Here is a 14,940-nt window from a genome sequence, read left to right as displayed (position 1 = left end):
GATCGCAGGTAGTCAAAGCCGGGCGAGGGGCTGAGGGGCGGAGACAGGTAGGAGCTGCGGGGCTGAGCTGGGTAAGAGCGCGGTCGCTGCTCGCTCGCTGCGCCGCTGCCGGTTCTGTCTCAGCTTAGCTGCTCGCTGCAGATGCGGTTGGAGTACTAGGCCACTGCTTTTATAACAGCATTTTATGAATGAGCCCAATACGTCACGGAGCGCTACCATTGCAGCTCTCGAGGGGTGGCGCTCGGATCTTGCCACCTCTGCAGCCTCTTTGCTGCCTCTTCCGCCGTCTCAGCCCCCTGCCTTTCGTCTTATTGTGTTTCTTTATCTTCTGAGCTTTTCTCAGTCTCGGTCTTGGGGTCGCGTAGACCCCCTAAAATGAGGGACTTCGGGGATGGCTCCCCCCACAACTTCAGGGAACGGCCGTGGAAACCTGCTGACGCAGATGTCCTAATATGGACATCCTGTGTAAACGGGAGGGAGGGATTGACGGGAACTGCTCGCGGGCTGCAGCCAACACCAAGGGTGCAGCGCGGGGGGGAGGCGGGGGCCGTGGCCGGGGGGAGGGGAGGCGGGAAAGGCAGAGAAGGCGAGCGAACATTCGCACCTGGTTCAATGCGGACCCTTGTTCCCGGGGTTGGGGGATGGGGCGTAGGCGCCTTTTTACTTGTGTACAGAAACCCGGGAAGAGTTCTGAGGTTCAGGTATAGGCGAGATAGGTACACAGCCCCTTGGGCTTAAGCCTTGGCCCCCGAAGGAATGCGCCTCCACCCCCATTCCTCATTCTATCACTAATTCGGTGCAAACTGTGGAAGCAGACCCCCACCCCCTCGCCTCAAGCCCCAGCGCTCAGCACTACTAGGACTGTTACTGCGTTTGGAAGCGGAAAGTAGAGGGATACAAAATAAGAGAATACGATAACCTACTTTATCTACGATGCTGGGTATTTTAATATTAATTTTTTTTTAAGGGAAAAGGAGCATTTTTTTCCTCGGCCAAATACGGGATGTTAGAGTTACTGTCAAACCCCAGAGACACCAGCCAATAAACATTGTGCAGAACCTCCATGCAAAAATGTCTGTAGGGTTGTTTGCCAGGTTCTGAGCTCGGGCTCCGGAGGGGCTGTCATGTGGACAAGGTCGTCAGTTGGGGTACTGGATGGAGTGAGGTATTGGGGGAGCGCAAGTCCGAGCTGGAGAGGTGGGGGTGGTTCGATGCCCCGGAAGCTGGTTATTGGGAGCCAGCAGCGGGTGATTTTCCAGCACCGACTTGGAGGGGGGAGGACGGGGGCGCTGGAAGGACCGTGCCCAGCAGCGCCAAGGCCGGAGACCGCGGCGGCTGGGACCTCAGGCACCACTCCGTGGCCTGGAAAACGGGGCTTTGGGGAGGCAAGGTATTCTGGAGTGCTCTGCGCCCCCAAACGCCCCATCCTCTTGCTCCTCTGCAAAGGACACCTGGGGTCATCCTGCCCCGGCTCGGTCCCAGAGCGCCGGCCACCTCCGGGACGCGAAGCCGCAGTTCCCCGCAGAGCCACGGGTCCCTGTGTCCCTTCCCCCACCTTTCAGACCCGGAGGTCACGGTGTGCACCTGGAGAGGGGTGAGGCGGGATTAGGGCAGAGGGCGGATCCTTCGGGACGCGCGGTGAGCAGGACCGCCGACCTGCCCCCGCCGCCGCACCCCGGAGCCAGGCGATCCTGCTATAGATAGTAACAGGGAAGCGGCTGTTTACAGCAACACTGCGCCGCCAGGGCTGTCTCCAGGCGACGCCGCGCGGCCGGGCGCGCCGTCGGCCTGGCGAGGCCGCCCGCCCGCCCTCCTCGCACCCCTGGGGCCCCGGCCTCCCCGGCCCCGCTGTGGCCACTCCTGCCGCCTGACATCATCCGCCGGGTCCGGGGGCTGAGTGCGGCTCGCGCGCCGCTGGGCGCTAACCTCCATTCTTAGAGATGCGAACCCAGCGGGAGCGGGGAGGGCAGGGAGGCGGAGATTCGTGGAACTGGGCCACTTGCTATTTTTGCATTCCCTGTCACAAGCAGAGGTGAAAACAGAATTTCATCATTGTATGTCACTAGTTTATGTTGGTGGGAATTTAGGCGCTTTTTTCCCCCTCACTTAAAAAGGGGGAGAAAAAAAGAAAAAACACAGAAACACAGACTTCGTGGAGCTGCTCCGAACCCTAATTCTGCATCCCTCCATTCACCTAGCTCTATCATCTGTTAGGCTATACTTCACTGTCCTTGATTCTTTAAAAAAATAAAAAGTTATGAAGGCAAATTCATCTCTCTTCTTATTAGCTTCAGACAAAGTAGGTCAAGCTTTGAATTCCCGGGTCTGGCCTTGCCTTCCATTCATAACTGGATCTCGGGCCACTTAAGAGAAAACCTAGAATGATTTCATTAACTTCCCCTTCAGAATCTCAAAGCAGCTCAGACCAGCACCTAAAGGATGTGTCAGGATTTTATATCCAGGATTTATCTCATATATCATTTATCCTGCCCTTGCTAATAAAAAAAGGAAAAGGGTTTTTGAATAAGCCTGTCTCTTCCACAAAGCTTAACTCTTTCCTTCCTGGCATCATTATGACTAGAGAGTTGAAGATTTAATAAACCCGTTTTGAAAAGGACAGGACCACACTTTCACTTGTTTTTTTAAATTAATTTATTTAACAAAGAATTTACTTATTAGGAGTTCCCTGGTGGCTCCATAGGTTAAGGATCCGGTGTTGTCACTGCTGTGGCATTGGTTCAATCCCTGGCCCAGGGAACATCCGCATGCCATGGCACAGGAAAAAAAAAAAAAAAAGAATTTACTTATTAAGAGCCTCCTATGGCCTGGCACTGTGCTGGGGGCTAGCGCTTATTGTAATGGACAGGGTGGACATGTACCAACCATCAGCGATATTCTGGCCTCGTGGACAGACAAGTCAAAAGAGAATTGCGGAGCAGCAGTAAGTGATTTGACAGAGGTCATGACAGGGTGCTGTTATGAAACACAGAAGAGGGTTTGTGGACAGGCATCAGAGGAGGTGCCTGCAATACAGAGATGGGACCTGGATCCACTCTCCTCTGGGAAATGACGTGATAAAGATTGAAAGTGGTCAGAGCATCATCTAGGAAGTAAGTGCTCAACCCAAAGCAGTAGTTACAGGTAACACAATCTCAGACTTCCTCTCCCGCCCCACTAATATCCGAACCCACGATCATTCTAACACACTCTTAGTCTACTCATGGCATCCATTCCAGGACTGTAAAACCACATTTTTAATATGGAGTTCCCATAATGTAGCCTTAAATGGAAATCGGACCCAACATGTGAAATTATCTTTGCCATTTGCCAAGGTCAGCATAATTTTGAGACAGACATGTGTGTGCCGCTCTGAGCCCGGCACCACCTTCCAGCAGAGCAGGGATTCCATGTTCTGAACAAGTCTGAGCGTGTAAAACCAAATGTACATAGTTCGTGGTTATCTATTTGCTAAGTTCCTCCTATCTGAGTATCCAAAAGCGAAAAGGAGGGTAGACTCCCACAGCTGATTTTAACCCAGATTGCAAACAAGTTCATTCTTTCGTAGCCCTTGTTTCTTATCAGATAGAGACTTTTCCTATTTTGCACTTCTCTGGCATTTGCGTTAAAAGACCTGGCCCATAGCAAGCATTTGTTTGATAACTCTGGAGGTCAGTGCACATTGTTTGGCCTGGTGTTATTGCAACATTAAGTGAAAGGCTACTGTCTGTACCGCCTACGTAAATGCTGCCGCACACAACCCATCCCCAACATGCAGAAGTAGTTATTTATTTGGGGAAGTGTGGTCTGGTGGTGAAGGGTTGTGGTCAGAGCACGGGACCAGAAGTCAGGAAGATGCGTATAGCAAATTCAACTCCTTCAGGGACTTGGGGAAGTCACTTCTAAGACTTGTTCAGCATCTACATGCTTTTGGCCTTTGTCTTTTTTGTGTACAAATATTCACTTAGCACCTAGTCCAGTTCTTGGCCCATAATGAGTGTTTGATAAATATCTATTGAATGGATGAATGATAAATGAATAATGCCCTCGTCCAAGCAAGATGAATATATATTATTGGCCTTTCTGGGTACTAGGAAATCAAATAGAGAATGTTCTTTAACTCTTTGAAAAGGCTGAACGGGCTGCGTCTTTTATTGGGTATGAATAGGCAAAAATTGGGAAAGATAAAAGAACAAGATGTTTGGGTGTTTTCAGCTGGTGCAGGCTCTGTGGATAAAGAACACTCCCAGTGGTTTGTGATAAAAGATCAAACTTACCCTTGTTATTGAGCCCCAAGAGAAAGACAGCCAGTGCCCATACATAAATGCCACATTGTCTGCAAGGACACTGACTGTGTTACCACCACCCTCTAATTTATTCATTCTAAATGTCTGGACCCAAGGAGGAGAAGTATTCCAGGTCCTGCAGGACTCACGTACATGCGAGCCCAGTGAAAAATCTTAAGGGTCAATGTTACTCACCCTATGGCTCAGACAATGAGCAAAACACTGTCCCTATTTTAAAACAGTGGGAGACACAGGCTTACCACCACCGTCACCACACACACACACACACACACACACACACACACACACACACACCACTAATTAGTACTAGGGATTTAGCCTTTTGGGGAAAAAAAAAAAAAAACTGTTTTCATTCTGAACAACTCTTGGCTTTTTGACAGGAGATGATGATTCAATGGGATCCCCGTCCTTCTGCTAATGCAAGCATTTTTACAAAGCTCTATGTGGTCCCTGGGATACACTCCATCTGGAGCTGAGGAAACTAGGGAATAGCTATGCTGCCTAAGAAGGACACATTTCAGCCCAAGCTCACAGCATCTTCTGCCACCACTGGACCCCATTTGGTCAGTAATGCCAAACCTTGATGCAGAAACAAGCATTCCCCATCTTCAGACAAGCAAGTCTTACCCAGGCTGTCAGCTCACCAGATGTCCTAAGCTGACCTTCTTCGGCTCTGGTGAATTCAGCTGCTGGAATTCCAAAGGAACCCCATCTACGTCACTAAGCCTATAGGACAACAACACACCCTAAGAAACCTCAACTGCAGGGCTCCCATCCAATGGGGAAATCTTACGACCTGCATGGGCAGGGCCAGGGATGGCTCAAATGGGCTGGCACATGGCAAGCTTCAAGGTGTTAAGACATCTCAAGCGTTGCTGACACCATTTTATCCACCACCTTACTCAACAAGAATAACAGGAATGATCTGTAAAAGTGACACTAATGATTGCAATTAAAAAAAAAAAAAAATCCCCTTTCCCAAACCAGAAGAATCTTGACCAGTATGTAGGAACCCAGAGTTATGTTGCCTTCTGATTGCTGCCTTCTGATCAACAGATCACAGTTTATCCTCAAATGTGGACCCTTGGTATCTTAGTTTAGTATCCGATTTGTGTTCTATGAGAAAATTTCTGGTTGTAACTCCCAGTTGAGGTCTGATTTTTCCCCATTGATGTTTCAACTGGAGTGTCAATGAGTTACAGATGCCTTGTGGAAAATCCCCACACTGATTCTACTGGAGAATTCCACCTTTTGACTCTGACCCACCTGGGGCTGTGAGGTAACCAATTAAGATAAGGACAGATGGAGTTCACGTCATGGCTCAGTGGTTAATGAATCTGATTAGCATCTATGAGGACACGGATTCAATCCCTGGCCTTAATCAGTGGGTTAAGGATCCGGTGTTGCCATGAGCTGTGGTGGAGGTTGCTGACATGGCTCGGATCCTACATTGCTGTGGCTGTGGTGTAGGCCAGCAGCTACAGCTCCAATTTGACCCCTAGCCTGGGAAGCTCCAAATGCTGCAGGTGCGGCCCTAAAAAAAAAAAAGCAAAAAAGTAAGGACAGAACATACACTGAAGGTCTCCGCTCCCATTTACTGGGGCTCTGAATTAAATCATAACATAAAACCCTCAGGCATAAATCCCCCCAAAGCCATTTAGGGGCCAGTTTACAGAATTACACTTAGGAAAAAAAAAAATCCCCCCTCCTCACAGAGGTCTGCCAGGTCTGTGTGACACGGCCCCTGCCTTGCCCTCCAATCTCATCTAGAACAATCTTCATTCACTCCATGCCAGCCACACTGGCCTTCTTCTGTTCCTCAATTATGCCAAGCCACTTCTCAAGTTGGGCCTTTGTACTCACTGTTCCCTCCTTCCCCCAGACCTTGACCCATTGACTTATCTTCATGATCAAGACCTTCTCGGGGAGCTCCCGCCGTGGCTCAGTGGTTAACGAATCCGACTAGGAACCGTGAGATTTCGGGTTCGATCCCTGGCCTTGCTCAGTGGGTTAAGGATCCGGCGTTGCTGTGAGCTGTGGTGTAGGTCGCAGATGTGGCTTGATGGTTGACTTCTTACCTGTATCCGTCTCAGGCGAGAGGAAACAAAAGCCTAATCAGCACCTTCTTTATCAGACGTAATAATTTTATTTTAGGGCTGCACTCAAAGCATGTGGAAGTTCCCAGGCTAGGGGTCCAATTGGAGCTGCAGCTGCTGGCCTATACCACAGCTCAGGGCAATGCTGGATCCTTAAGCCGCTGAGCAAGGCCAGGGATGGAAACCCTCATCCTCAGGGTTATTAGTTAGTTTGGTTACCACTGAGCCACAAGGGGAACTCCGGGCATACTAATTTTATTTTGTTTTATTTTAGTTAGTTAGTTAGTTAGTCTTTGTAGGGCTGCACTCACCGCATATGGAAATTCCTGGGTAGAGGTTGAATCAGAGCTATAGCCGCTGGCACATGCCACAGCCACACCAATGCAGGATCCTTAACGCACTGAGCGAGGCCAGGGATCAAACCTATGTCCTCATGGATCCTAGTCAGGTTTGTTACCCCTGAGCCACAATAGGAACTCCAATCATAATAATTTTAGATGCTTATAAACCAAGGGGTACACCCATCCTTAGAATTGCATGGACTCATCGTATCGGCTGTATTAATACTTCCACTAGCTGCCATTCAAGAGAGCAGGGGTGCTAGAGTTTTTTGTTTTGTTTTCATTTTTTGGCTGCATCTGGGGCACGTGGAAGTTCCGGGACAGGGATCAAACCCGCACCACAGCAGTGATGGTGCTGGACACTTAACCCACTGGGAGCCAAAGGAACTCTGTGTTAGTTTTATTTTTATTTTTTTATTATTATTATTTTTTTGTAAGTGTCTTTTTCTTTTCTTTTCTTTTCTTTTTTTTTTTTTTTTTTTTTTTTTTTTGTCTTTTTGCTATTTCTTTGGGCCGCTCCTGCGGCATGTGGAGGTTCCCAGGCTAGGGGTCAAATCAGAGCTGTAGCCACCAGCCTAAGCCAGAGCCACAGCAACACGGGATCCAAGCCGCGTCTGCAACCTACACCACAGCTCACGGCAACGCCAGATCGTTAACCCACTGAGCAAAGGCAGGGACCGAACCCGCAACCTCAAGGCTCCTAGTCGGATTCCTAAACCACTGTGCCACGACGGAAACTCCTGTGCTATAGTTTTAAATCCACAACCATCCCACCCAGAACCAGTGATCAGCATAAGCAGAAATTTCATCTGGGATGGGTTATCCCCCTGAGCCTTTCTTTTCCACAAACTCAGCATAATACCACAAGCAACTTTTTAGAAAATATTTGGGCAGAAAGGTAGAAATCTAATCAATATTTTAGTTTAAAAGCACTGGGAATAGGGCCATAATGAAAGTTTTTATGGCCCCACTACAAAAATGATTATGGTACCCTCCCAAGTAATTCAAAATAAAAACAATATCAAACTGCAAAATAAAATTTTACTTAAAAAAAATAAAACTTGGAGCTCCCCTTGTGGCACAGCAGAAATGAATCTAACTAGGAACCATGAGGTGGTGGGTTTGATCCCCGGCCTTGCTCAGTGGGTTAAGGATCCGGCGTTGCTGTGAGCTGTGGTGTAGGTCGCAGATGCTGCTTGGATCCAGTGTTCCTGTGGCTGCGATGTAGGCCGGGAGTTGCAGCTCTGATTTGACCTCTAGCCTGGAACCTCCACATGCCAAGGATGCAGCCCTAAAAATAAAGAAAGAAAGAAAAGAAAAGGAATCATACAAATATGCTGAAAAAAAAATTTTTTTTTTTTTTTTTTTTGGTCTTTTTAGGGCCGCATCCACAGCACATGGAGGTTCCCAGGCTAGGGGTCTAATTGGAGCTATAGCTGCTGGTCTATGCCACAGCCACAGCAACGCCAGATCCAGGCCGTATATCTGCAACCTACACCACAGCTCACAGCAACACTGGATCCTTAACCCACTGAGAGAGGCCAGGGATCAAGCCCAAAGCTTCATGGTTCCTAGTCAGATTCGTTTCCACTGCACCATGACAGCAACTCCAGCTGAAATATTTTTCAGGGATGGAAAAATTGCTGGTTCCTCAGTGCCTGGAACAGTGCCTGGCACAATAGCAAGTGCTCAATAGATAGAATGATGGATACAGTTTTCCTAATTTTCCTTGACTCTTTCTCTGCCTCCCCACCCCCACCCCCTGGCACCACACCAGCACATGCTTCCTTGGCTTCCTGAGCAATCCAGCCAGGGCTGAGAATTCGGCAGGGACCAGGTCAGTATTTGTTGATTGTTTGGCATGTGCTGGACAGAAGGACTGGGGTGTCACCTACCACAGGATCACCTGAGGCCTGGATGCAGCACTTACATCAGCCCCAGATCATCTCTGCAGTTACAAACAGCACCACATGCTCCCGCTGCGTTCAGGTTGCTTAGTACCGAGGGATGGGATCAGCCCTCGGGAGTCTTCATTTGAATCATTTGGCAAAACCATTTTCTTCCTTTCTCTTAATCAAGTGGTTTGGAATAAATTATAGGTCACCTGTCCCAGAGGGTGTCTGTGGGTGAGGAATTTTTGCTTTCTCCAGTCTGTTTGCCGGGAATGGGAAACTTCACAGAGTAGGTGCGAATTTGCTCCTTCATTTGCTATTAGTACTTCATCACCCAAGTCAGGTTTATTTGAACCGAGGGCTTCATCCAGCTGGTGTCTGCCTGAGCTTGGGACTTGGAAAAGAGAAGCAAAGTGTTGTGAATAAGCTAGGGAAATGGAGGAAAAAAGATGGTATTCAAACAGCACTCCATTCACTGGCCCCAAATCCACAAGCTCACCAAACCATAGCTCCAGCCATGCCTCTTATCCATTTCTTTTATTTATTTATTTTTTTAATTTTTTGTCTTTTTAGGGCAGATTATGGAGGTTCCCAGGCCAGGGGTCTAATCAGAGCTACAGCTGCCGTCCTATACCACAGCCACAGCAACGCCGGATCCTTAACCCACTGAGCAAGGCCAGGGATTAAACCCAAGTCCTCAAGGATACCAGTCAGATTTGTTAACACTGAGCCATGACAGGAACTCCTTATCCATTTCTGGCCCATATGGCAAAAGGAGCAGAGATGCATGTAAAAATGATAATAATGGAGAAAACGGAAGAGTTTCAAATTAAGTGATTTTAGATTTTTTTTTTTTTACTGCCTAAAGCACAGCCACAGATTCTTAACCTACTGAGCACGGCTAAGGATCGAACCCACATCCTCATGGATACGAGTCAGATTACCGCTGAGCCACAGCAGGAACTCCCAAGATGGAATTTGTAGATAAGAGCAGCCCTGAGTGTTAATTTCACACATCTGGTGGAGATTAATTTAGTTATATTCTTATCGGATATCTCTCATCTGCTTTTTATTTTTCCATTGGTTTCAGAATTCCCTCCAGGGAAGAAAGGGGTTTTATATACCTCAGATTATTATTGCCTTACCTAAGAGCCAGAAAAAACAATACCTACAGGTACCAGGGTATGGCCTCTACAAAGTTAATCCTTTCATCACTGAAGTTGCACCGAGGAAATTATCCTATTCCTTATTCTTCATTCAGTACCTTTACTGAACACCTACTAAGTGCCAGTCACTTAGTAAACAGACATAGTAAACAGACAAGCTTTCTACTAACATGAAGCTCACAGTCTAGTAGTGTCATAAACAAGAAAACAAACGAACATAGCTGATAAAAGTAAGTGCTGAGCAGGTAATCAAAATGGAGGGATTGGAGTTCCCGTCGTGGTGCAGTGGTTAACGAATCCGAATGGGAACCATGAGGTTGCGGGTTCGATCCCTGCTCTTGCTCAGTGGGTTAACGATCCGGGTTGCCGTGAGCTCTGGTGTAGGTTGCAGACGCGGCTCGGATCCTGCGTTGCTATGGCTCTGGTGTAGGCTGGTGGCAACAGCTCCGATTCAACCCCTAGCCTGGGAACCTCCATATGCCGCGGGAGCGGCCCAAGAAATGGCAAAAAGACAAAAAGACAAAAAAAAAAAATGGAGGGATATGTCATGAGTGATTGTGTGGCTCCTTTGGATTGGGTGGAAGGACATTTGTCATGAGAAGCGAATGACAAGAAGGAACCAGGCCTGGGAGGACGGGGAGCAGAGCATTCTGGGTAGAGGAAATACTTCCCAATGTAAAGTATTGAGAAACGTAACTGCCGAGCCCAGCAACCCTCTGTCCTTGCAAGGTGCCCCTCAAGCCCTAGTGTCTGAGTTACCAAAAACCATCTCTTCCTCCCTCAGACCATAAAGATCAGCTTTTGGATGAGTGCTACAAAATTTGGAAATGCCCCAGCTGTTTCCAGCTTAGTTTCCTCCCTCGCTGTCACTGTGCTTCAAACAGGATGGTTGTATTTCATTCTCACACAGTAACAACCCATATGGATCCTTCTTATGGATGGCTCCCCACTAAAATCAGTGATGGGTAAGGTCTCTCAATAGCTTAGATACTGTTCAATGAAAGCACTGAAGGGAGTTCCTGCTGTGGCACAGTGGGTTAAGAATCCCCAGCTCAGTGGGTTAAAGGATCTGGGTTGCCACAGCTTCAGTGTAGGCTGCAGCTGCAGCTGGATTCAGTCCCTCACCAGGGAACTTCTATATGCTGTGGGTGTGGCCAGAAAATAATAATAGCAGTAGTAAAAATAATAATAATAATAAAAAGAAAGAACTGAAAAATAAGGTGTAAATTGTCCTCAACCAGGCTTTGAGGACTTCCAGGGCCCTTTTTCCCAGGAATTTGAAAACAGGCACATTCCATTTTGCCCTTTGTTAGAGCGCTTTTGACAATAAACAGAGTTCAGTTTAGAATCTGTGCTATAAAACAGAACACTGAACAAACCAAGCTTTCTCACCCCGGGGGGACACTCTCCTGTATTCTGCTGATCCTTACACAGGGTTTAAGCAAGTATATGTGGGAAAATTATGGGGAACTAAACTCTCAAAGTATTAGTTTCCTGAATCCTCTGTCATTTCGACTGCACTGGAGACTATTCCACAAGCCATGATCAGAATCCACCCATCTTCAGTTCCCGTAAATATGACGTCTGCACAAAACTATGTGAACTATTTCATAACTGGGATAAGAACTGGGCTGTGAAAACCTGCTAATGGGAATGACAGAGGAAGAGCATTAAAACTTAAATGGGAGAAAATTCAGTAGCAAAAGAAAAAGGATTATGTGTGTATTGGGGAAAGAGGGTAATGCAGCCCTCAGAGACCGATTATTCAGCCCACGCTTGATTATTTCAATCCAGCAGCAAATGTATGCTGACACATTCCTGGGGGCACTAGGGTGACTTTCATTACTGCAAGTAAAAGCAACAGAGGTCACTGCTGTCTCGTTGGTACTAATTGTTCCAGGCAATGAGACCAAGGGAGGCTGAGGCAGCGACTGTCAACTGTCAGTGATTCCTGGGAAGGAGCCGTTGCTGCTGTGCCTTCTGGGGCCAAGGGCTAAATTCAATCTGGATGCAAACTTCCTGATGCGAGGACCATCTTTGGCAGCCCCAGCCTCTAGAACATTTGGGGAGAGACGTCTAACATGGAAATCATGAATTAAATATGAGAAACTAGTATTATACATATGTTCTCTGCCCCCATCTCCCCCTCTGCTCCTCAATTAAACCTACTCTTACCCACATCTCAAACTGAAAATTGTCCTATCCTCACCAAGAACTTCCCTGAGCGCCCAGGCTGAATTAGGAACCCTTCAGAAGCCCTTGTTCCGCCCTGGCCTTTGTGTGTATGGCACCAAACACCATTTTTAGGAGTTCCCTTGTAGCTCAGCGTTGTCACAGCTGTGGCTCTGGTTACAGCTGTGGTGCAGGTTCAATCCCTGGCCTGGGAGCTTCCGCATGTCGTGAGTATGGCCAAAAACAAAAACAAAGAAATACCATTTGTTTTGTTTGTTTGTTTGTTTTGTTTTTGTTTTTTGTTTTTTGTCTTTTGTCTTTTTGCCATTTCTTGGGCAGCTCCCGCAGCATATGGAGGTTCCCAGGCTAGGGGTCTAATTGGAGCCGTAGGCATCAGGCTACGCCAGAGCCACAGCAACGCGGGATCCGAGCTGTGTCTGCAACCCACACCACAGCTCAAGGCAACGCCAGATCCTTAACACACTGAGCGAGGCCAGGGACCGAACCTGCAACCTCATGGTTCCTAGTCGGATTCGTTAACCACTGCGCCACAACAGGAACTCCAGAAACACCATTTGTAATAATATATACTTATTTAGAAAGCAGTTGGGCTAATATCAAAAAGATAAGTTCCACAAAGATAGGGATTTTGGTTTTGTTCACTGATGAACCATCAAGCAGCTAGAGAAGGCCTGGTGTTGGAAGTTGTTAAGTGTTAATTGAAATTGTTTGGTGTCTAACTCCTCGAGGAAGGCAAAAACTTTACCTGTTGTATTCATTATTGACTCTCTAGACCCTAACACAGCATCTGACCGTGTGAAGACTACTCAAAAAATATTTCTTAAATGCATGAAAATAACAATAGCTAACATTGATTAAGTGCTTGCTCAGGGATTATGTTTAGTGCTTTACAGAGATTGTTGCTATTTAATAGTCACCAAAATTCAATAATATAGGTATATTGTGTCATTTTGGTGGAATAGGTTCAATAATTTTTTGAAATAATAACCTTATAATTTTCTAATCCACAGTAGATAATTGGACTAAATTTCTCCCCAGTGTAGTAAGTAGTGCCTTGATAACCTGAATAAGTGCATTTATTTCCCTAGGTGTCTACCTCTGGTAGCTGATGGCTGGTGAGAGAGAAACTCAGTCTCAAGGGCCTTAATTATGTTTAAACTGCTTAATATTAAATTATAGGCTCAGCTTCTATTCACTGTGGGCTTTTTTTTTTTTTTTTTTGGCTACACCTGCAGCATACGGAAGTTCCCAGGCTACTAGTCAAACTGGAGCTACAGCTCACAGCCACAGCCACAGCCACAGCAATACAGGATCCAAACCACATCTGCGACCTACACCACAGCTCACAGCAACGTTGGCCAGATCCTCAACCTTCTGAGCAAGGCTAGAGATCGAACCCATCCTCATGGATACCTGTCCGGTTCGTTACCGATGAGCCACAATGAGAACTCACAGCGGGGCTTTTGAGGGAAATATATTTACAAGATATCACAGGTAGATAGATAGATAGGTGCTGTGCCGATCACATTGGACTCTTATGCAACCACAGCACATGGAGAGTATTTCCACCTCTGCCAGAGGAAACTGGAAGCAGGAAAGAGTACTGGCAAAATCTTGCCCAAGATGCTGGTTAAACCGGCTCTGCCAGTGTCTCCTACACTCGCCTGGACACCACTTGGAAGGCAATCTTGTTCCCTCCTCTGGGAGCTTGGCCCATCTCTACCATTCAGCTCTATCTGATCTGGCTGAATCAGGTATAAGGCCATCACTAATCCCACCTTCCTGGGTAAAATCAGAGGTATTTGGACAGGTGGGACATGGTCCAGGCAAGGGTCAGACCAACTGGAAACAAACTGACCTGCCCCAGAGTGGAAGTTACTCCAAGGGAATCACTCAATGGATTAGATTCCCACCCCCGGCAACCTATCTGGTGAGATTACCTTACTCTCCTTTACCAGAGAGACTGGTGAGCCCGATGTACATCAGCCAGAAGTGGTCTGTTGGATCAGGAAACTGAAATGGTCCTTGTCTCTCCTTGATTTCTCCATCTGCTCTTCACCACTATCAACACCACCCCACAGAGAATGAAGAATGAATAGAACTGTCAAAGGAAGAGAAGAGAAATGAAGACGAAGGAGTTTTCATAAAGCTACATATATGCAATTTAAAAGGGGTGTCAGAATTCCTGTTGTGGGTGGCTCAGCGGAAACGAATCTGACTAGCATCCATGAGGATGCAAGTTCGATCCCTGGCCTCGCACAGTGGGTTAAGGATCAAGCGTGGCTGTGGCTGTGGTGTAGGCCCGCAGCTACAGCTCCAATTGGACCCCTAGCCTGGGAACCTCCATATGTCACGGGTGCGACCCTAAAAAGACAAAAATGAATACATAAATAAATAAATAAATAAATAAATAAAATAAAAGGGCTGTCTTCAGAGTTCCCTGGTGGCTCAGAGGGTTACGGATCCCATGTTGTCTCAGCTGCGGTGTGGGCTGGATCCTTGGCCTCAGAACTTCCGCGTGCTGTGGGTACGGCCAAAAAATAAATAAATAACTAAATACAAAGAAAAGGGCTGTCTTCAGTCTTAGGTTGTGTTTTCTTGACTTTTTGAGTACTAATATGCCCTTTCATTTGTGAAGTGATGGCAATAATAAGTGGTAATCATTGCCAACCACTAAAATTATAAGTGGGAAACCTATGTCAGTTCAAGTTTTGGTTTTTTTGTTTTTTTGCCTTTTCTAGGGCCACTCCCGCGGCACATGGAGGTTCCCAGGCTAGGGTTCGAATCCGAGCTGCAACTGCCGGCCTACACCACAGCCACAGCAACATGGGATCCGAGCCGCGTCTGCGACCTACACCACAGCTCCCGGCAACACCGGATCCTCAACCCACTGAGCAAGGCCAGGGATCGAACCCGCAACCTCATGGTTCCTAATCAGATTCGTTAAC

General features: G+C 47.2%; 1 long non-coding RNA gene across 1 annotated transcript; it reads right to left on the bottom strand.

Moving 5' to 3' along the window:
- Nucleotides 1–7,762: 7,762 nt before the first annotated feature.
- LOC146401849 (uncharacterized) lies at nucleotides 7,763–14,093 on the bottom strand. The gene is made up of 2 exons (XR_014811157.1): nucleotides 13,933–14,093; nucleotides 7,763–9,027 (listed from the first exon to the last, which is right to left on the bottom strand). It is a non-coding gene; the product is annotated as an uncharacterized LOC146401849 (long non-coding RNA).
- Between the last annotated feature and the right edge of the window lie 847 nt (nucleotides 14,094–14,940).

The sequence above is a fragment of the Sus scrofa genome, chromosome 7 (assembly GCF_054392235.1).
Source record: "Sus scrofa isolate SSC_HxYL_T2T_F1_AM1 chromosome 7, Sscrofa_HxYL_maternal_Yorkshire_Landrace_v2.0, whole genome shotgun sequence".
NCBI classification, from domain to species: Eukaryota; Metazoa; Chordata; class Mammalia; order Artiodactyla; family Suidae; genus Sus; species Sus scrofa.
Note: the sequence above shows the minus strand (reverse complement) of the source record. Positions and strands in the feature narration are given on the sequence as shown.